Genomic DNA, 22,864 nt, shown 5'->3' on the forward strand with positions numbered 1-22,864 from the left:
TCATATACAATAAAATAACACACATGTTGCTTTGGCCGAGTGGTTAAGGCGTGTGCCTGCTAAGTACGTGGGGTTTTCTCACGATAGTTCGAATCTCTCAGGCAACGATAGAATTAAATTTTTTATTATTTGAAACAATGCAATTTTCTTTGGTTAATACAAAAACTATTTTGAAATAATGAAATTCGTTTTAAATTTTTAATTGTAGGATATGAACTCCTTAACCAGTAAATGATCTTGTGGTCTTTTTAGCGGCATGAAGTAGCTTTCCGATATAGGAGGTCATGGGACATTTGGGAAATATTGATTCTTTGTGATTTAGTAGGTTGAGGAAGTTGTTATAAACAAATATTACATTGAAACAGAGTAATTCGTACAAAAAAAACTAAAAAAAAAATAATGATCCGTTTCGATTTTTCAACCATAAAAGAACACACAAGTTTTTTAGCCGAGTGGTTAGGGCGTGTGCCTGCTAAGTGCATGTGTTTTCCCAACGAGAGTCCAAATCTCTCAAGCAACGATAAAATTAAATTTTAAATTATTTGAAAAATGCAATTTTCTTTGGTTAATTCCAAAAAATAAAAAATATAATCTTGTAACTATTTTAAAATATTGACGTTCGTTTTAAACTTTTTATTGAAGTACATTAACTCTTTAACCAGTAAATGATCTTGTGCACTTTTTAGTGGCATGTAGTGGCTCTCCTAAATGGGACGTCGTGAGTTTGAGAGGCTTTGTGATTCAGTAGGTTGAGAAAGTACTTAAAAACAAATATTACATTGTATCAAAGTAAGTTGTTGGAAAAAATCTCTTAAATAGATATTAATCCGTTTTTTTCATATACAATAAAATAACACACATGTTGCTTTGGCCTAGTGGTTAAGGCGTGTGCCTGCTAAGTACATGGGGTTTTCCCGCGATAGTTTGAATCTCTCAGGCAACGATAGAAGTAAATTTTTTATTATTTGAAACAATGCAATTTTCTTTGGTTAATACAAAAACTATTTTGAAATAATGAAATTCGTTTTAAATTTTTAATTGTAGGATATGAACTCCTTAACCAGTAAATGATCTTGTGGTCTTTTTAGCGGCATGAAGTAGCTTTCCGATATAGGAGGTCATGGGATTGAGCCCCATTTGGGAAATATTGATTCTTTGTGATTTAGTAGGTTGAGGAAGTTGTTATAAACAAATATTACATTGAAACAGAGTAATTTGTAGAAAAAAAACTAAAAAAAAAATAATGATCCGTTTCGATTTTTCAACCATAAAAGAACACACAAGTTTTTTTAGCCGAGTGGTTAGGGCGTGTGCCTGCTAAGTGCATGTGTTTTCCCAACGAGAGTCCAAATCTCTCAAACAACGATAAAAGTAAATTTTAAATTATTTGAAAAATGCAATTTTCTTTGGTTAATTCCAAAAAATAAAAAATAAAATCTTGTAACTATTTTAAAATATTGACGTTCGTTTTAAACTTTTTATTGAAGTACATTAACTCTTTAACCAGTAAATGATCTTGTGCACTTTTTAGTGGCATGTAGTGGCTCTCCTAAATGGGACGTCGTGAGTTTGAGAGGCTTTGTGATTCAGTAGGTTGAGAAAGTACTTAAAAACAAATATTACATTGTATCAAAGTAAGTTGTTGGAAAAAATCTCTTAAATAGATAGTAATCAGTTTTTTTCGTATACAATAAAATAACACACATGTTGCTTTGGCCGAGTGGTTAAGGCGTGTGCCTGCTAAGTACATGGGGTTTCCCCGTGAGAGTTAGAATCTCTCAGGCAACGACAGAAGTAAATTTTTTAATTATTTGAAACAATGCAATTTTCTTTGGTTAATACAAAAACTATTTTGAAATAACGAAATTCGTTTTAAATTTTTAATTGTAGGATATGAACTCTTTAACCAGTAAATGATCTTGTGGTCTTTTTAGCGGCATGAAGTAGCTCTCCTATATAGGAGGTCATGGGATTGAGCCCCATTTTGGAAATATTGATTCTTTGTGATTTAGTAGGTTGAGGAAGTAGTTATAAACAAATATTACATTGAAACAGATTAATTTGTAGAAAAAAAAACTAAAAAAAAAATAATGATCCGTTTCGATTTTTCTACCATAAAAGAACACACAAGTTTTTTTAGCCGAGTGGTTAGGGCGTGTGCCTGCTAAGTGTATGTGTTTTCCCAACGAGAGTCCAAATCTCTCAAACAACGATAAAAGTAAATTTTAAATTATTTGAAAAATGCAATTTTCTTTGGTTAATTCCAAAAAATAAAAAATAAAATCTTGTAACTATTTTAAAATATTGACGTTCGTTTTAAACTTTTTATTGAAGTACATTAACTCTTTAACCAGTAAATGATCTTGTGCACTTTTTAGTGGCATGTAGTGGCTCTCCTAAATGGGACGTCGTGAGTTTGAGAGGCTTTGTGATTCAGTAGGTTGAGAAAGTACTTAAAAACAAATATTACATTGTATCAAAGTAAGTTGTTGGAAAAAATCTCTTAAATAGATAGTAATCAGTTTTTTTCGTATACAATAAAATAACACACATGTTGCTTTGGCCGAGTGGTTAAGGCGTGTGCCTGCTAAGTACATGGGGCTTCCCCGTGAGAGTTAGAATCTCTCAGGCAACGACAGAAGTAAATTTTTTAATTATTTGAAACAATGCAATTTTCTTTGGTTAATACAAAAACTATTTTGAAATAACGAAATTCGTTTTAAATTTTTAATTGTAGGATATGAACTCTTTAACCAGTAAATGATCTTGTGGTCTTTTTAGCGGCATGAAGTAGCTCTCCTATATAGGAGGTCATGGGATTGAGCCCCATTTTGGAAATATTGATTCTTTGTGATTTAGTAGGTTGAGGAAGTAGTTATAAACAAATATTACATTGAAACAGATTAATTTGTAGAAAAAAAAAACTAAAAAAAAAATAATGATCCGTTTCGATTTTTCTACCATAAAAGAACACACAAGTTTTTTTAGCCGAGTGGTTAGGGCGTGTGCCTGCTAAGTACATGTCTTTTCCCAACGAGAGTCCAAATCTCTCAAGCAACGATAAAAGTAAATTTTAAATTATTTGAAAAATGCAATTTTCTTTGGTTAATTCCAAAAAATTAAAAATAAAATCTTGTAACTATTTTAAAATATTGAAGTTCGTTTTAAACTTTTTATTGAAGTACATTAACTCTTTAACCAGTAAATGATCTTGTGCACTTTTTAGTGGCATGTAGTGGCTCTCCTAAATGGGACGTCATGAGTTTGAGAGTCTTTGTGATTCAGTAGGTTGAGAAAGTATTTAAAAACAAATATTACATTGTGTTGGTCCCGATAGGGTGGTGAAAGTCTAGAGGGGGGGGGGGGGTGAATAGACTTTCAAGCTTTTTCAAAATAAATAACTCTTTGGTAACTTCAACTCTAAATATCAAGTAAATAGAGTAAGTTTAAACTGCACAGCGGAATAGTAGAATGTAAAGAGTTATGCGCAATTAAAGAATTAAATACGCATGTAAGATAGAATAAAGTTACAGAGGTATCTTGAATATATAAAGGAGATGGTTCACTCAATATATAATAACAATATTCAAGATTGTAAATAAATATCGTATCACGTCGATCGTGTAACGAATGTTACATGCAACACGTCAAACTTGCTTAGAATAATTCAATATTTAAGCTCGAGAAGTTTGAGTCACATGCATACGTGAAAACACACTGAACCCGAACGATTTAGATTGATTGTGAATAGTAAACAGGTTAGTCGGATAAGATAGATAGATAGAGCAAATTATGTAAGTGCGGTATGTAAATGAGAGAGACAATTTATAGTGGTTCGGAAGTCGCGTAATCTTCCTAGTCCACTTTTCTCCTTTCGCGTCTAGGAGAAATTCACTATTTTTCACACACAGTTACAATAGTGAATAAGTGCTACACAAGCACTTCTTCCGGATGTTTTGCACACAGCTACACCCAACTCCAAGTGTCTCGCACACAGCTACACTTAACTCCGAGTATTTCGCACACAGCTATACTCAACGCCAACCAAGTGTCTTGCACACAGCTACACTTAGCAACTACGAGTGTTTTGCACACAGCTACACTCACTAGAGTATTTTGCACACAGCTATACTCTTTTTACAATTACAAATACAAAGGTAATTGTATCTCTCTCCAACTAGATTTTTGAGACTATTCAGACCAAGTCTCTAAGAATATTTGAGCACTTGCACTTTTAAATTTTCGTGTGTATTGCACTTCTATCTCGTGTCTATCTTGTACACCTCTGCTTCTGTCTTCAAGTCTTCATGGCTTTTTATAGGCAATCAAATATATCCGTTGGAGTGGGATAATTTGATATTTGAAATTTGAATCTTCATAGCCTGATATTGTTGACAATAGTAGGTCTTCAATTTTGATTTGATTGTCAACTTGCCTGACAAGATAATATCTTATCTCCAATTGATTTGTTCAAAATATTATTTTGTTGTCATATTGAATATCCAACGTATATTTGAAATAAATTCATCTGATAGAATTTATTTCTAGGATGAGTTTTTATATTCATTTCTTCATAGGTATTTTTCCGTTCTGATCAAATGTCTTTCAGGCAATTTTGGCTTCTTGTGGCATGTGGGTAGACTTAGAATAAATTCCTTCGAGTTTGTCCAATTTCTGATCATCTTGCTTCTTTGCCACATTGTGCTCCTTGACTTGAACATTGTGCTTTTCTGATTTGGTCACATTGTGCTCCTTTGGACACATCGTGCTTGTTCACATTGTGCTGTAGAACATTCTGCTCCTTTTGATAGCATTGTGCTCTTTTGGTAGCATTTTGCTTGTCCGAAAACTTGATTTGTTAAAATTAAGTCCTTAAGGGGGAATCGATCTCGGGTGTGATTGTTTTGATTAAGGACTTCTACCATTTCACCGTTAAGCTCATCTGGTTATTCTTTGCAACGACATTCCTTTATGCTTCTTTCTCGGATGAATACTCGTAGGACCAAAATTAATTTCTCAAATTAATTTTGTTCTTCCTATGGTAGATTCCTTTTGACTCGCTATTCTGATTTATGATGCTTGTACTCAAAGACCTAAAAACTAAGGGGATCTAAAGTACATTTGGCTTCATCAAAACTTACAAAAAAATATTCCTATCAATTTTCCCCCTTTTTGATGACGCCAAAACCTATACTCAGTCATTTGGCTTGTCTTTTAAAAATAATTATTTTTCAAAAGATTTTATTAACTTAGACATAGCCAAGACGAGTTTAACATTTGATTTTGACTCTAAGAAAGGTATTTTTAGCAACTAAAATTCCTATTCGCATTTTTGGACTTTAATAATAATGAATTTTTGCATTTTTCCAATTTATGCGATTTGATACAAACTAAGCTAAAAATGTTACCTTTCAAGACAAATAAAATATCAATAAATAACAAGGAAAACTAGTAGCATCATAAACAGATAATTCGAATCATTCCAAATTGTTCCAAATTGTTCATGGGTTCATGTTCTCGTGGACCATACAAAAACAAATGTGACAATCATACAAATCATCTAATTACTTTGTTTCTCCTCTCTTTAAGCACATGATTTATATGATTTTGAACATCAATGAAATTGTCACTAATGGCATAATTGTTGCATACCTGCCCAACTGAATAGTAGTTGAATGCTTCAATGATGTTGCTTCCGGGCAGTATACTTTCTTCATACCATATGATGCACTCTTCTAGACTTCTTCCATTTTGTAGCTCGGCATCATTGACCTTGATATAGTCCTTTAGAACCATGATCATCAAAGCTCTAGCATAGCTTTGGATTCTCCTGAAATTCTCATTCGAAACCCATAAATTTTGATCACTTGGACCACTCTTCTTCATTCCCTTTGGTAGATCATTTAAAGTCACCAATTTTGGCATTTCAACTCTACCATCTCTTGGTGTGGATTCCAAATAGAGAGCTGCACGGGTATACCAATTAATTTGCTCAACATTTCCACCTGCACAAACAATGTCACGAAAAGAACGGTTAGTGGTATTTGCGCTGCTTGATCCTCCTGGACTGCCAGCCTCACCACCACCGAACCAATATTCTAATCCTCCTCTTCTAGCAACATTTCTGCCAGCAGATCTGCCTCCTCCACCTCTACTACTGCTTGTACCAACATTTCGGGTAGCCATGGCAGTCATCATCATCTCAAGCATGCCTTCCAAATGACTGAATCCCTCTTCCCCCTTTTTGGCGTAATCAAGGAGTGTATGAACCGATTCACGAAGAGATGAAATGGATTTGGAAATATTTTCATATGATCCTCGAAGACAGCCCACTTTGGTGTTGACAGAGATGAGATCTGTGTGGACATCACTAATCTGCTTCTCATGTTGATGAACAACATTGAGAATTCCTTGGCTTTGGTTCATGGCAATTGCTTCATTTGCCTTTCCAGAATTCTTGAGGATTTGAGAGAGTTGGATGTAGAACTCATTGAGTTGCTCCTTGACATTTGCATTCAATCCTCCAACTTGTCTCTCAATTGCTTGGTAGGTGTCGATCAAATGTTGTTGACTCCTCCGATTTTCATCAAAAGATGTTTCAAATTTTCCACCTTGAGTATTGACAACATGATCCACATGAGTGTAGATGCCTTGAAACATGCTTTCCATTCAGTCAACAAGGCTTAAATTAGTACAACTTTCTCCAGATTTTCCAATTTTTCCTTTGAGGTTGTGCCATCAATGTCTTGCTCTTCTCGGGTTGTGGGAACACACCTTGCTCCTTCTTGAGAAGAACTGACTTCAAGCATGTGAGATTGTGCTTGATTTTCCACTTGATATCCTTCTCTTTCTGGTGTGTGTAACACGTGCGTGTCACCTTGTGTACTTTCTGCATGAATGGATTGAATTTCCTCCGTGTGTTGGCTAGCTTGCATGGCATTTTGATCTTGACTTATTTCAGTGAAATTCAAAACACTCACATCATATAAGCCACTGTCCATTAAATGTGCACCACATGTGACATTTACTTCTTCTACATTCCTTGTGACAAATTCATCAATATCAACTAGGAAATCATCTTGGGTAGGCATATCTCCTTGGACTGTGCCATCAAGAGTAGTCTCGGCCAACTTAGCTTTCAATTTATTCACAAATGTCCCATTCACCGTAGACATCAAAGTTGCATGGCCAACATCAAAATTGCCAATCCAATTCAAGGAAAATAATTCTTCTTCTTGCATACTCGGTCCCTTTGTCATCAAATCTTGATAAGAACCAAGTCTCCATTTTCTCCAATTTAGGACTCTTCGGTATTCATTCACTAATACCAAATCAAGTCCATCAACTTGATAAATCTCCTCATTCATCATTGACTCTATTTCGGCAATTTGGGAAAAAGGATTCAATAAACTTTGGCTTGTATTGGGATTGTGACTTATGTTTGGATTTTGGCTTGTGTTTGGATTTTGGCTTGAGGTAGGGTTTTCATGGGATTTAGTTGAGGGTTGAGAAGATAAACCAAGAATTTCTACAACTGGCCTTTTCCTAGCAGGAATGCCTCTTAGTTTCCTTTTTCTCTTGGAGGTCAAATCAGTTGATACTTCATGATCCTTAAACAAAATTCGGTTACTTCCAAAAGGCTTTCTTGATCTCATTGGTAACCCTTTCATTTTTATAATTTCTCCAATAAGCAACCCGAACCCTAGAATGCGGTTGAACTTGTCATTCCTAATTTTCGCACCTTTCACAAAATGTGCAATCCGGCTCAAGATAAGCTTACTCCAGTCACCCCTAACACCATTCATCACAGCATGCAAATATCCAATTCTCACGGGTGATATATCCTCCATACTATTCAATTTGCACAATACACATTTATAGAGGATTTTAACTAGAATCTCATACTCAAACTTCAAATCAGATTTTTGACCGGAAAGATTTGGTTCGAGAGAAGCATTCTCATTCCGAATTTCTGTCCAAATTTCCGTGTGATCATATGTGTGAACATCTAAGTCCAACAGTGGTTGTTCTGGACTAGATATAGGCAGTCCAAAGGTTGTGTGCAACTCTTGTTCATCAATGGTGATGAGAGTTCCATTCACGGTGGACTCAATGGTCCATCCAACAACCTTGGCATTCACATAAAAATCTGCTACATCTTCATCATAAAATCCTGAGTATGGATAAGAACATAACCTCATGAGATTACTTTGTTGAAGTGCATGGATGATTCTTTGTGCAAGATGAGAGTTCTCGGCTTCTTTGAGAAATCCTTGAGGATCAAAACTTCCTCCGGCCTTGATTCCAACTGCTAGCTTCGTGAGGTTGAGTTGTGTAGAGTGTTCTTCATTCGGTTGAGAGCTTGAATCTCCAATGGTAGCCATAATGTGCTTGGTATTTTTAGAGATTGAGGGATTGAAGATTTTGAAAGAGATGAAGATTGAGTGTTTCGGCTATGGAAGATGAAAGGATTTTGAGAGTTTTGAGTGTAATGGTGGCTCTTCCAACCGGTTGGGTGGAAGGAAGGTGTCTTTACACAAATATCCTCACAATTAAATGTTGACTTTTAAGTAAGTGAGGGGTATTTTTGATATTCCAATAGCTTCCAACCTTTGACCTAACTAATAGTTAGTTTAGGTTATTTATTCTCCATCCAATTTGTCTGCTGATGTGGCGCCAAAAATTTAGATACTCGGACTGATTTTACCTGAAATAAAATTCATAGAGCACTAAATCTGTTCCAAAAACAATATATGCATATCTACACGTTTTTATGTAGTTTGGAGAAAGAAAAAGAAGATTGATTCTTTCTAGACAATTTATTATATACAACTACCATAAAAAGGTGTCCTCATTTAAGATAGAAACCATCATCATACAATCTTGTCACTCTTAAATGGTAAGATTGTGTAGATCTAAATTTATTTGTGTATATATGTGTATATAAAAATATTGATACACGATAGAAGAGACATGCAAGCATTATGTGCTTTATCACATTTAATTGAGATAGATAGACTTAAATATAAAGATGTGACAACTTTTGCATGTGTGACACATAGGCACGAAAATAATCTATCAGATGAAGTAATGAAATTTCAGATGAAAAATTGAGCTTATAATTTAAATAGAGTTTAGAAACTTAGCTCAATTCAATCATGCCCATCTCGTGTCTTAATTTCGAAAATCTTGATTCACATAGAGGCTTTGTGAGAATTGTTAAATAAATCCTTTATGCGCTATAACTTGAATGCGGAAGCAGAATTAACAATGATCGCATGTAAATCAAATCAATCAACTAAACAATGTTCATGATCATGGATTTTTAATTAAATGGAAAAGATAGAACTTACTTGGTTCCATTGAAGATGTAATCTCTAAATTGAATGAATCAAGAATATAATGCTTCACCTCTCTGATCCGTATACCTTATTCACCTCCTGATGATATGGAGACTAGAAAACTTAGAGATTTGAAACTGTTAAGATCCCTAGAGTTTTCCTGGGTATTTATAGATGTGATGAGAAACCCTCTTTCAAGAGGAATGGGGAACCTCCTTTAGGAATATAAATCCCTTTAGGAATGTGACCTCCTTTTAGGAATAGAAATCCCTTTAGGATTGTGAAACCCATAACCTTATCCATTATACATCTTTTAACCCTTATAAACTTAAATTTTAACAGAATGAGAGGGAGGGAATTTCACCCAGTAATTCCGCCTTTACACATCACTAATCATCAACGTGAGTACCTTATGGAATTACAACCTTTATTATATAAATCATTGTTAGGAAATAATTATTTCTAACAGTCTCCCACTGATTCATATGAGCATGACACCTTAATTATATGAATCAACGTTAGGAATAAATTATTTCTAACAATCTCCCACTTGATTCATATATGCGTGACTTTACAATTTTCAATCCTTAATTTGAGCTCACTTAATATGAAAATGTAAAAGTCACCACCTTATCGAACTTTATTAACCGAATCATGGCGGTTACAGGCCTGACATAGCGTCCCGCTCCCTTCCATGTATCACAGTTAATAAGAATTCGAACCATAATAATAAGGTAAAATCCGAAAGTACCTTATTCCTTATGTCTTAAACAAGACCATTGTTATCACTTCTGAATTATGCATAAATAAGTGATCAACATCAACCATAACAAAATCAAAACCTGAATAGATATCTAAGAGTATCATCAACCTGATGTGCTATCAAACATAAATCCATACATGTATGGCAGAGTTAACCATTATACAAGGACTTTACCAGTATGCCCATCCTTCCAACATGGCCAATGAAGGTCTTGGGCGCCAATCCCTTAGTCAACGAATCAGCGATCATAAGATCGGTGCCAATATGCACTATTGATACTCTTTGATTTTGTACCTCCTCCTTAACAGACAGAAATTTCAAATCCATGTGTTTGGCACCTCTAGAATATCTGTCGTTCTTTGAGAAGAACACAGCTGTCGTATTATCACAATGAATCCTCAATGGTTTGGCTATAGTGTCGACAATGCTCAAACCAGAAATGAAATTACGCAGCCATGATGATTGAATTGTAGCCTCAAAGCATGCTACAAATTCTGCCTCCATAGTGGAAGTAGCAATGACAGACTCCTTCACACTTTTCCAAGATACTGCTCCATCAGCAAGTAGGAAAATATATCCGAATGTGGATTTTCGGGTATCCAAACATCCGGCATAGTCTGAGTCCGAATAACCTATAACCTCCAGGTTATTCGTTCCTTTTATAGGTGAGCATGTGGTCCTTAGTGCCTTGTAAGTATCATAGGACCCTCTTTGCAGATTTCCAGTTTATATCATTCGAAAACTTTGTTAATGTGAGTCTTCTAGGATGAACCTAAAATCCCATGTGATCTATCACAGAATATTTCTTATTCCAATCACATATGAAGTCTCACTCATATCCTTCATTTCAAAGTTCTTAGAAAGATATTCCTTAATATCACGCAACATCTCTTTATTATTAGCAGCAAGAAGAATGTCGTCAACATGTAATACTAGGATTACAAACTTGCTTCCATTAAACCTTTATGTAGATACACTGATCAACAGTGATCAAAACCAAATGACAATTTCAAGTATCATTGTCTAGAAGCATGTTTTAATCCATAGATCGACATCTTCAATCTACATATCAGATTTTCCTTTCCTGTGGCCATGAAGCCTTGCGGCTAATCCATGTATACTTCCTCTTTTAATTTACCATTCAGAAAGGCGATTTTAACAACCATTTGGTGGAGCTCAAGAACAGAATGAGCCACCAAAACCAAAATAATTCTCAAGGAGAATTATTATCCTGCATGGCTTGGTTAAATGAGACTGGATAATTATCAATGCTCAAGTCACTTTCATGCTCAAGTGCATAAACAATATAGTCATCAGGAATGGCTGATCTTTTCTATCTAGTAGATCTCCTTAATGCCACTTCCTGCTGAGATTTCACTTGATCATCATCTTGAGTTTCAACCTCATCTTCATTTACAATAGCTTCCTCATGTGGAATTTGAGCATCTAGTTGCTGTTGTTCCAAAGTATTTCCATAAGGCTACACTACACTGCAGCAATAGGAACAATAACATGAAAAAGGATCACTTGATGAATCTGTAACCATCAATGACTCCTTAATCTCAACATTACGAGCTCCCACACTCCCACTGACTTTGCCATTTTAAATGAAGCGAGCATCACCAGACTCAACAATCCTCGTACTTATGATTAGGACAATAAACACGTACCCTTTAGACCTTTCTGGATATCCAATGAAATAACCACTAATGGTTCTGGATTCCAATTTATTTTCATGTGGATTATATATCCTCACTCCAGCTTGACAGCCCCAAATGTGAAGATGCCTCAAACTAGGTTTCCTTCTTGTCCACAGTTCATAAGGTGTTTTAAAAAACAACCTTACTTGGAACCCTATTGAGTAAATATGCTGTTGTCTTTAATGCAAATATCCACAATGAAACAATCAATGTACAGTTATTGACCTTACTCCTAACCATTTCCCTTATAGTACGATTTCACCTTTCTTCCACACCATTTTTGATGTGGTGTGCCTAGCATTGTGTATAATGCACAAATGCCCTTAGATTCGAGGAATTTCTTTAAATGGGCCGAGAATTTGTCCACCTTTTGATGTTTTCCCATAATACTCATCACCTTCATATGATCTAGTTGTCTTTACCTTTCTATTTAACTGACTCTCAACTTCAAATATGAATGTCTCTGGGACATCCACAGACTGAGATCTTTCATGCAGTAAATAGATGTAACAGTACCCAGAATGATCATCAATAAAGGTAATAAATTATTCATCACCGCTCCAAGATGGATCATCAAAAGAGACCACAGATATCTGTATGTATTAAATCAAGTAATCATGAGCTTCTTGTGGCTGAGTGTACTGATACATGTCTGACTTGCTTTACCTTTATGCAATCGACACATGCATCATTCCAGTCATTAAAATCCAATTGAGACAAAATTCCAACTTTAATAAGTCTCAATATCCTTTATTTGGATATATGACAAAGCCTTTTATGCCACAAGTCAGCTGAAGATTCTTTTTGGCGCACTCCTTTTAACACAAACATCACATTAAACAAGGAATTAACAAAGTCATCATTAAGATTGAAACAGTATAGTGTATCCAACAAAACACCAGAACCATAAAGGTTTTTGTTGATACAAACATTTGTTTCCAATCTTAAAGTAAAAACTCAATGTTTCCAACCTAGCTGTTGAAACAAGATTTCTAGAACAATTTGGAACATACAGACAATTCTCAAGATCAAGGCAAAAACCTGTATCCAGCTTAATTCTGTAAGTTCCAATACCTTCAATTCTAGCTTTCATCATGTTTCCCATGAAAAACACTTTTCATTTTCCATGTGAGGTTAAAACATCAAAAAATCTTCCTTAATGTTATAAACATGTGTTGTAGCACCAGTGTCTAACCACCAAGTATTAGAAGGATCCTTAACAAGATTGGATTCAAAGCATACTGAAACTGAATGTATACTTTTATTTCCATCCAAGTTTTCCTCTTCAGGCATTCAGCCTTCTTGTGCCCAGGTTTGTTACAGAATAGCATTTCTGCACTTTCTGAACATCACCTTGCACCTTCATAGGATGCTTGCCCTTCTTTACTACTTTTAGATTTGCTGCTATTAAAACTGTCACCTTATATCGTGATACGATAGTGTTCACTGCAAACATTTATCTCACATTTATCAATTGCTTTGAGTAACAAACCTTTATTCAGACTATAATTTATAGACCTTAAGTTTGCATTTAAATCCGCCTTTGGGTCAAATTTAAATACAATGTCAATTTACCGACATGCATCATTCACACATACTTGAATGAGACTATTCATCAAGTTTCAATTTAATAAGTAGGCCATCTTTGGACATGCACTACATATTAACAAAACAAGAATCATAATCTCCTAAATTGTCATTAATCACATGTCTGATCTACCTTTGGGCAACCGCTAGAACCATGTGTTAATGATCACAAATGTTTATCAATCCTTTAGTGTCATTCAATGATGCAAAAAACCTGTGTACGATAAACATTTGTAAACATAAATAATTATTTAGCTATTTCCTTGAGTGGGCCACTTTGGTGACTAACGCACTCGCCTTATGCTAATAATTTATTTATGTAAATAAACTTTAATTTATGTTGCAAACATAAACATAAATGATCATTTAGCTATTACCATGAGTGGGCCGCTTTGGCGACTAACGCACTCGCCTTATGCTAATAACTCATTTATGTAAGTAAACCTTAATTTATATATATGTTGTAAACATAAACATAAATGATTATTTAGCTATTACCATGAGTGGGGCCGCTTTGGCGACTAACGCACTCACTTTATGCTAATAATTCATTTATAAACATATATATCAATAGTGGATATAACCTCCAACCATAATTGATCCCAAATGAGCCTATAATTTAAAGCAAGTCCTTAATGCCTTAAATAAACCAAACAGCTCAAATATAAACCCAAATTAAATGAGCCTAGAATTTAAAGCAAATCCATAATACTTTAAATAACCCAAATAGACTCAAATATAAACACAAATTAAATGAGTCTAAAATTTAAAGTGAGTCCATAATACTTTAAATAAACCCAAATAGACTCAATTTAATTGTCCAAACAAAATAAACCTTAATTTATATGTCGTTCTCTTATAACATATAATTCATGATTTGATAAAGACAAACCATATAACATAAGAATCATATACCGTATGAACACAGTACAACTAACATATATATGTTTCTTGATTCCATATGATTCAATTCCAAAAACATATATACATTACAGTATATACATACCAACCATATATGTTTGTTACACAAGTATATATAAGTATACACATATATACAAATACTGTACAGTACGAACATACGCAACATATATGATGATGTTAATAGAAAACAAAATACATGCAAATCATTTATGCATATAAACAGTAGGTACGGACATAACATATAACAATTGACATATATGTTTGATAGTTTGTCTGATCACAATGCATATTGATTTTTTAAAATTTCGACCGTAGCAATCAACTCGAATATGCACAGTACATTAAATATTTACAATTCTTAACGTACATCATATTCGAACAAAAACATTCGTCATGAATAATCAAACCCATAATTAATTAAACCTTATAATTAAAAAATCCCCAAATATCATGAACCCTAATTTTAGTGATTAATCAATTTACAAGCAGGCTCTGATACCAAATGTTAAATAAATCCTTTATGCGCTATAACTTGAATGCGGAAGCAGAATTAACAATGATCGCATGTAAATCAAATCAATCAACTAAACAATGTTCATGATCATGGATTTTAATTAAATGGAAAAGATAGAACTTACTTGGTTCCATTGAAGATGTAATCTCTAAATTGAATGAATCAAGAATATAATGCTTCACCTCTCTGATCCGTATACCTTATTCACCTCCTGATGATATGGAGACTAGAAAACTTAGAGATTTGAAACTGTTAAGATCCCTAGAGTTTTCCTGGGTATTTATAGATGTGATGAGAAACCCTCCTTCAAGAGGAATGGGGAACCTCCTTTAGGAATATAAATCCCTTTAGGAATGTGACCTCCTTTTAGGAATAGAAATCCCTTTAGGATTGTGAAACCCATAACCTTATCCATTATACATCTTTTAACCCTTATAAACTTAAATTTTAACAGAATGAGAGGGAGGGAATTTCACCCAGTAATTCCGCCTTTACACATCACTAATCATCAACGTGAGTACCTTATGGAATTACAACCTTTATTATATAAATCATTGTTAGGAAATAATTATTTCTAACAAGAATATCAGCTAATTGATTCTCGGTCGGGATGTATTCGATTGATAATTCCTTCTTTTCAACATGATCCCGGATAAAATGATGTCTCACATCAATGTGTTTTGTTCTTGAATGTAACACGGGATTGTGTGTTATAGCTATGGCACTTGTATTGTCACACATTATGTTGACATTTTCACAATTCACGCCATAATCTTTCAGCTGTTGTTTCATCCAAAGAATTTGCGCGCAACAACTCCCAGCAGCTATATATTCAGCTTCGGCTGTACTCTTTTTGCTAAACCATGATACCAATCTTCCCCCTAAGAACTGGCATGTCCTTGAGGTACTTTTTCGATCGATTTTACATCCTGCAAAATCTGCATCTGAGAAACCAGTTAGTGTAAAATTACCTTCTTTGGGATACCATAATCCCACATTTACTGTTCCTTTTAGGTATCGGATGATTTTCTTGGTAGCAAGAAAATGACTTTCTTTTGGCTTTGACTGGAACCTGGCACATACTCCCACTGAATAAGATATATCTGATCGGCTTGCAGTGAGGTATAGTAATGATCCAATCATTCCTCGATATTTTGTTTCGTCAATGTCCTTGCCTTCATCATCTTTATCCAATCTTAAAGATGTGCTCATCGGGATCTTGATTGAGGATTTTCCATCTTGACCGAATTTCTTTATAAGATATTCGTGTATTTGGCCTGATTGATGAATATTCCTTCATTGAGTTGCTTTACTTGTAATCCAAGAAAGTAGTTCAACTCTCCCATCATGCTCATCTCAAACTTATTCTGCATTAGCTTGGAAAATTTCTCACATAAAGTTTTATTAGTACTACCAAATATAATATCATCGACATAAATTTGTACCAATAAAATGTGATCATTTTCTTGAATTCTAAACAAGGTTTTATCAACAAGGCCTTTTGTAAAACCACAGTTATTAGGAACGTTGATAGAGTGTCATACCAAGCTCTCGGTGCTTGTTTTAACCCATATAACGCCTTCTTTAATCTGTAGACCTTATTAATATCACCTTTTACCTCGAAACCGGGAGGTTGCTCAACGTAGACTTCTTCTTCAAGTAAGCCGTTCAAAAATGCACTTTTCACGTCCATTTGATAGACAGTGAAATTCTTGTACGCGGCATATGCTAGAAATATTCTGATGGCTTCCAGTCTTGCAACGGGTGCAAACGTTTCATCGAAATCTATGCCTTCTTCTTGTGAATATCCTTTTGCCACTAAACGTGCTTTATTTCGTATGACAATTCCATCCTTATTTGCTTTATTCCGAAAGACCCATTTTTTTCCAATTACATTGTAATTTTCAGGTCTTGGAACTAATTCCCATACGTCACTTCTTTTAAATTGATCGAGCTCTTCTTGCATTGTATTAATCCAATCTGGATCACTTAGAGCTTCTTCAATGCTTGTGGGCACCACCTGAGAAAGAAAACAAGAAAATAAAGTATGTATATTTGAGGAACTTGTTTTTACTCATTCTCGTGAATCTCCAATCACTAGCTCTGGAGGGTGATTTTTGAGCCATCTCAAGTCAGGTTGTAGGTTGCATGGGCTTTCCACGTTTCCTTGCTCAGTAGATAAGTTGGAGGTAGACACATTTTGCTCATCAGATTGATCTCCAACTTGTGTTTCAACTTGAGAATTTTGACTTTCCACGTGGGGATCTTCATTGACTTCCACGTGTCCTTCACTATTGCAATCAATGTCCAATTGCTCCATACCCTGTATAATTTGATCTTTGAAAGATATGTCAGTATCATTAAATGACTTTTCAACTTGACAACTTTCCTGATCATTTTTGTTGCTCTAGGTTTTCTTCTTATGAGCTTCATCAAATGTAACATGAATTGATTCTTCTACCACCATTGATTTCTTGTTCAATACTCTGAATGCTTTGCTGGTAGATGAATACCCGAAAAATATTCCTTCATCTGCACGCTCATCAAAAGTCTTTAGATATGTTTTACCATTATTAAGAATAAAACATTTGATGCCAAAAGTATGAAAATAATTAAGTTTAGGTTTTCTCCCTTTCCATAATTCGTACGGAGTCTTATTGTAAGACTTGTGTATCAAGCTTCGATTTTGCGTATAGCAAGCGGTGTTGATTGCTTCAGCCCAACATCTTTTAGGTAGCTCGGCTGACGTAATCATCACTCGTGCGGCTTGTTTTAGCGTTCTATTTCTTCTTTCGGCTACACCATTTTGTTGCGGTGTACGTGCGGCAGATAATTGATGTAGAATTCCTTGAGAATTGCAGTAGGCTTTAATTACTTGATTCACGAACTTTGTTCCTCGATCAGTTCGGATTTTTGCAATTTTCAAGTCTTTCTCGTTTTGTAGTAGCTTGAGTAGTTCTGGCAGCTTTTGCTCTACTTCACTTTTCTTTTTGAGAAATATCGTCCATGTATACCTGGAAAAATCATCAACAACAACTAGTGTATATTTCTTACCACTTAGACGTACTGGGTCTACTGGACCGAATAGATCCATGTGTAGTAGACTTAGAGGTCTTGTTGTAGATTCTTGGGCTTTGGATTTGAAAGATGACTTGATTTGCTTTCCTCTTTGGCAAGCATCACATATTTGATCTTTCTTGTAGACAATGTCGGGTAAACCTTCAACGAGTTTGTTTCTTGCTAGCTTGTTGATTGTCTTGAAGTTTAGATGATTCAACTTCTTGTGTCATTCCCAACTTGTTGCGTGTGAGTTGTTTGCTAGTAGACACACTGATTCTTTTGTTGTGTTCCAATCCACAACATACATATTTTTCTTCCTTATTCCTTCGAGCACAACTTCTCCTGAGGAATTATTCTTCACTTGGCACTTGTCTTTGAAGAACTCAACTAGATATCCTTTGTCACAAAATTGACTTGTACTCAAAAAGTTGAATTTTAGACCTTCAACAAAGGATACATCTTCGATTTTCAAACCATTTCGAAAAATTGTACCAATTCCTTTTGTTATGCCGTATCGTTCATTTCCACCGAATACGACTTTTGGTCCTTCGTTATTTTTAAGATTCACAAGACTAGATTTATCTCCAGTCATGTGTCTAGAGCATCCACTATCGAAGTACCAAACTTCCTGCAAATAAATTACACATTTTTAAGTACCCAACTTGATTTGGGTCCTTGGGTGTTAGTCATTTTTGGCACCCAAATCCACCTTGTACTCACTGATCTAAGTTTAGGTGATTGGTAACCATTAAAAACATTATAATCATATTTAATTTTTGAAAATAATTTTTGTGCCGGTTTTTGAAAATTTACTCGATTCTTTGGCACATGGGAAGAAGATTGTTTGGGCCTAGGATAGGCATTAAATCTGGACTTAGTCCATGGTTTAATATAACCAACCCAACCTTGTTTTGAGGGATAAAATCTCCCTGCCTCAATTCTTGGATTCCTTCCCATTTTCCTATGAGGGCTTTGTGCACTAGACTCATTGGTGTGCTTCTATTTAGGAACAAACTTTTGCCTTTTTGTATACTGTTTAGGCGAAATAATGTTTCTTTGGGGCTTCGGCCTAACAGTATTAATTTTGACATTCGTTTGGTAACCAATTCCTTGTCTCACTGTGCTTTCTTGACCTTTTACAAATTTTACTACTTGGACTTTATTACTTAAAGTAGTAGTAGAATTGGCCAAGTTCTTGGAGGCTTGAGAACACGATGGATCATAACCGAGTCCGGTTTTATCACTTGAGGGTTTTTGCATATTTACCATTTTATCCATTATTTTGGATGAATGTGTAAATGTTGCTATAACCTCTCTAAGGTTGTGTTCTCTCACTTCCCTTGATTTACACTCTTCTTGAAGACAAATAATTTTATCTTTCAAGTCTTTCACTTCAAGTAGAGCATTTTGCAATTTCTCATTTATTTGATCTTTTTCGAGAATCAAAAGACAATTGCGCTCTTTGAGTTGAGAGTGAGTGTCCATTACGGTTTGACATTCTTCCATTAAGTGAAATAAGGACTCTCTAGAAAATGAAGAATTGACAGAATCATAAGAGTGAGATGTTACCTCATTTTCTTCATTTCCATTTGCCATAAGACACATGTCCTCGTAAGTTGAGTTGTTGGAGATGCTCATGCAAAACATTGCATTGTCATCCTTTGAGGTGTCACTTTCATCACTTGAAGATTCTTCTGACTCACTTATTTAATGTGGGTCACTAATAAGTGCTTTTCTTCTCTCCTTTGTGAACCTTTTATCTTTGGGCTTGAATTCTTCCTGTTGAGAGTTAGAAACATTTGTATATTGACTTTTACTTACCTTAGGATGTGGACAACTTGCTGCAAAGTGTCCAGGCTTTCTACAATTGTAGCATAAATTCGAATCTTCCTCAACAATTTCTTTCTTCGAATTCTTTGTTGCGTTCCACGATTTCCCTTGTGGATTTTTCATGTAGTTGCTTCTCTTCATGAATTTCCTAAATTTCTTGACAAAGAGAGCAAATTGATCGTTAGTCAATAATTCAACATTTTGTACTTCCTTCGCGGATTGACACTTTCGAACTTTTGGAAATATCGTGTTATCGATAGATTTAAACAAAATATCCTTGGCAATATTGTCCAAGTCATTTCTTGTTCTATCTTCACGAGACCATTCCGCTTTCGGTTTTGGAATGTATTGTGGAGTGTCACTTGTTTGTACGGATGAGGTGTTGACTTGCAAAATCTCAATAGGACCACTCGTAACTACTTCCCACATTTCATCATGTAACGCGGATAAATGTACCTGCATGCGAATTTTCCAATCATCAAATTTCTCTAAGGAAAACAATAAGTTTTGGGCAAGAGCCATATCTCTTTTCATCATCTTGATTTTTCGAGATCTGTCTAGCAGTCAAAGTTGACTCAAATAGACAACCGCTCTGATACCAATTGTTGGTCCCGATAGGGTGGTGAAAGTCTAGGGGGGGGGGGTGAATAGACTTTCAAGCTTTTTCAAAATAAATAACTCTTTGGTAACTTCAACTCTAAATATCAAGTAAATAGAGTAAGTTTAAACTGCACAGCGGAATAAGAGAATGTAAAGAGTTATGCCCAATTAAAGAATTAAATACGCATGTAAGATAGAATAAAGTAACAGAGGTATCTTGAATATATAAAGGAGATAGTTCACTCAATATATAATAACAATATTCAATATTGTAAATAAATATCGTATCACGTCGACCGTGTAACGAATGTTACATGCAACACGTCAAACTTGCTTAGAATAATTCAATATTTAAGCTCGAGAAGTTTGAGTCACATGCATACATGAAAACACACTGAACCCGAACGATTTAGATTGATTTGAATAGTAAACAGGTTAGTCGGATAAGATAGATAGATAGAGCAAATTATGTAAGTGCGGTATGTAAATGAGAGAGGCAATTTATAGTGGTTCGGAAGTGGCGTAATCTTCCTAGTCCACTTTTCTCCTTTCGCGTCTAGGAGAAATTCACTATTTTTCACACACAATTACAATAGTGAATAAGTGCTACACAAGCACTTCTTCCGGATGTTTTGCACACAGCTACACCCAACTCCAAGTGTCTCGCACACAGCTACACTTAACTCCGAGTATTTCGCACACAGCTATACTCAACGCCAACCAAGTGTCTTGCACACAACTACACTTAGCAACTACGAGTGTTTTGCACACAGCTACACTCACTAGAGTATTTTGCACACAGCTATACTCTTTTTACAATTACAAATACAAAGGTAATTGTATCTCTCTCCAACTAGATTTTTGAGACTATTCAGACCAAGTCTCTAAGAATATTTGAGCACTTGCACTTTTAAATTTTCGTGTGTATTGCACTTCTATCTCGTGTCTATCTTGTACACCTTTGCTTCTGTCTTCAAGTCTTCATGGCTTTTTATAGGCAATCAAATATATCCGTTCAAGTCTTCAATTTTGATTTGATTGTCAACTTGCCTGACAAGATAATATCTTATCTCCAATTGATTTGTTCAAAATATTATTTTGTTGTCATATTGAATATCCAACGTATATTTGAAATAAATTCATCTGATAGAATTTATTTCTAGGATGAGTTTTTATATTCATTTCTTCATAGGTATTTTTCCGTTCTGATCAAATGTCTTTCAGGCAATTTTGGCTTCTTGTGGCATGTGGGTAGACTTAGAATAAATTCCTTCGAGTTTGTCCAATTTCTGATCATCTTGCTTCTTTGCCACATTGTGCTCCTTTGACTTCCTGTAGAACATTGTGCTCCTTTTGATACATTGTGCTCCTTAGCACACATCGTGCTCCTTTTGATAGCATCGTGCTCTTTTGGTAGCATTGTGCTTGTCCAAAAACTTGATTTGTAAAATTTAAGTCCTTAGGGGGGAATCGATCTCAGGTGTAATCATTTTGATTAAGGACTTCTACCATTACACCGTTAGCTCATCTAATCATTCTTCGCAACGCCATACCTTTATGCTTCATTCTCGGATGAATACTCGTAGGACCAAAATTAATTTCTCAAATTAATTTTGTTCTTCCTATGGTAGATTCCTTTTGACTCGCTATTCTGATTTATGATGCTTGTACTCAAAGACCTAAAAACTAAGCGGATCTAAAGTACATTTGGCTTCATCAAAACTTACAAAAAAATATTCCTATCACATTGTATCAAAGAAAGTTGTTGGAAATAATCTCTTAAAAAGATAATAATCCGTTTTTTTTTCATATACAATAAAATAAAACACATGTTGCTTTGGCCGAGTGGTTAAGGCGTGTGCTTGCTAAGTACATGGGGTTTCCGCGCGAGAGTTCAAATCTCTCAGGCAACGATAGAAGTAAATTTTTTAATTATTTGAAACAATGCAATTTTCTTTGGTTAATACAAAAACTATTTTGAAATAATGAAATTCGTTTTAAATTTTTAATTGTAGGATATGAACTCTTTAACCAGTAAATGATCTTGTGGTCTTTTTAGCGGCATGAAGTAGCTCTCCGATATAGGAGGTCATGGGATTGAGCCCCATTTGGGAAATATTGATTCTTTGTGATTTAGTACGTTGAGGAAGTAGTTATAAACAAATATTACATTGAAACAGAGTAATTTGTAGAAAAAAAAAAACTAAAAAAAATAATGATACGTTTCGATTTTTCTACCATAAAAGAACACACAAGTTTTTTTAGCCGAGTGGTTAGGGCGTGTGCCTGCTAAGTACATGCGTTTTCCCAACGAGAGTCCAAATCTCTCAAGCAACCATAAAAGTAAATTTTAAATTATTTGAAACAATGCAATTTTCTTTGGTTAATTCCAAAAAATAAAAAAATAAAAAAATATTGTAACTATTTTAAAATATTGAAGTTCGTTTTAAACTATTGATTGAAGTACATTAACTCTTTAACCAGTTAATGATCTTGCGGACTTTTTAGTGGCATGAAGTGGCTCTCCTAAATAGGACGTCACGAGTTT

At 34.8% G+C, this 22,864-nt stretch overlaps 5 non-coding genes across 5 annotated transcripts; all 5 read left to right on the forward strand.

Annotated features, from left to right (window-relative positions):
- Positions 1 to 25: 25 nt before the first annotated feature.
- TRNAS-GCU lies at positions 26 to 107 on the forward strand. Its single transcript has one exon. It is a non-coding gene; the product is annotated as a tRNA-Ser (tRNA).
- A 754-nt stretch (positions 108 to 861) lies between these two features.
- Positions 862 to 943, forward strand: TRNAS-GCU. The gene has a single exon. It is a non-coding gene; the product is annotated as a tRNA-Ser (tRNA).
- A 763-nt stretch (positions 944 to 1,706) lies between these two features.
- On the forward strand, positions 1,707 to 1,788 carry TRNAS-GCU. Its single transcript has one exon. It is a non-coding gene; the product is annotated as a tRNA-Ser (tRNA).
- Positions 1,789 to 2,553: 765 nt separating this feature from the next.
- TRNAS-GCU lies at positions 2,554 to 2,635 on the forward strand. Its single transcript has one exon. It is a non-coding gene; the product is annotated as a tRNA-Ser (tRNA).
- A 19,512-nt stretch (positions 2,636 to 22,147) lies between these two features.
- Positions 22,148 to 22,229, forward strand: TRNAS-GCU. The gene has a single exon. It is a non-coding gene; the product is annotated as a tRNA-Ser (tRNA).
- The last annotated feature ends 635 nt before the right edge of the window (positions 22,230 to 22,864 follow it).

The sequence above is a fragment of the Ipomoea nil genome, unplaced genomic scaffold (assembly GCF_001879475.1).
Source record: "Ipomoea nil cultivar Tokyo-kokei standard unplaced genomic scaffold, Asagao_1.1 scaffold1525, whole genome shotgun sequence".
Classification (NCBI taxonomy): domain Eukaryota; kingdom Viridiplantae; phylum Streptophyta; class Magnoliopsida; order Solanales; family Convolvulaceae; genus Ipomoea; species Ipomoea nil.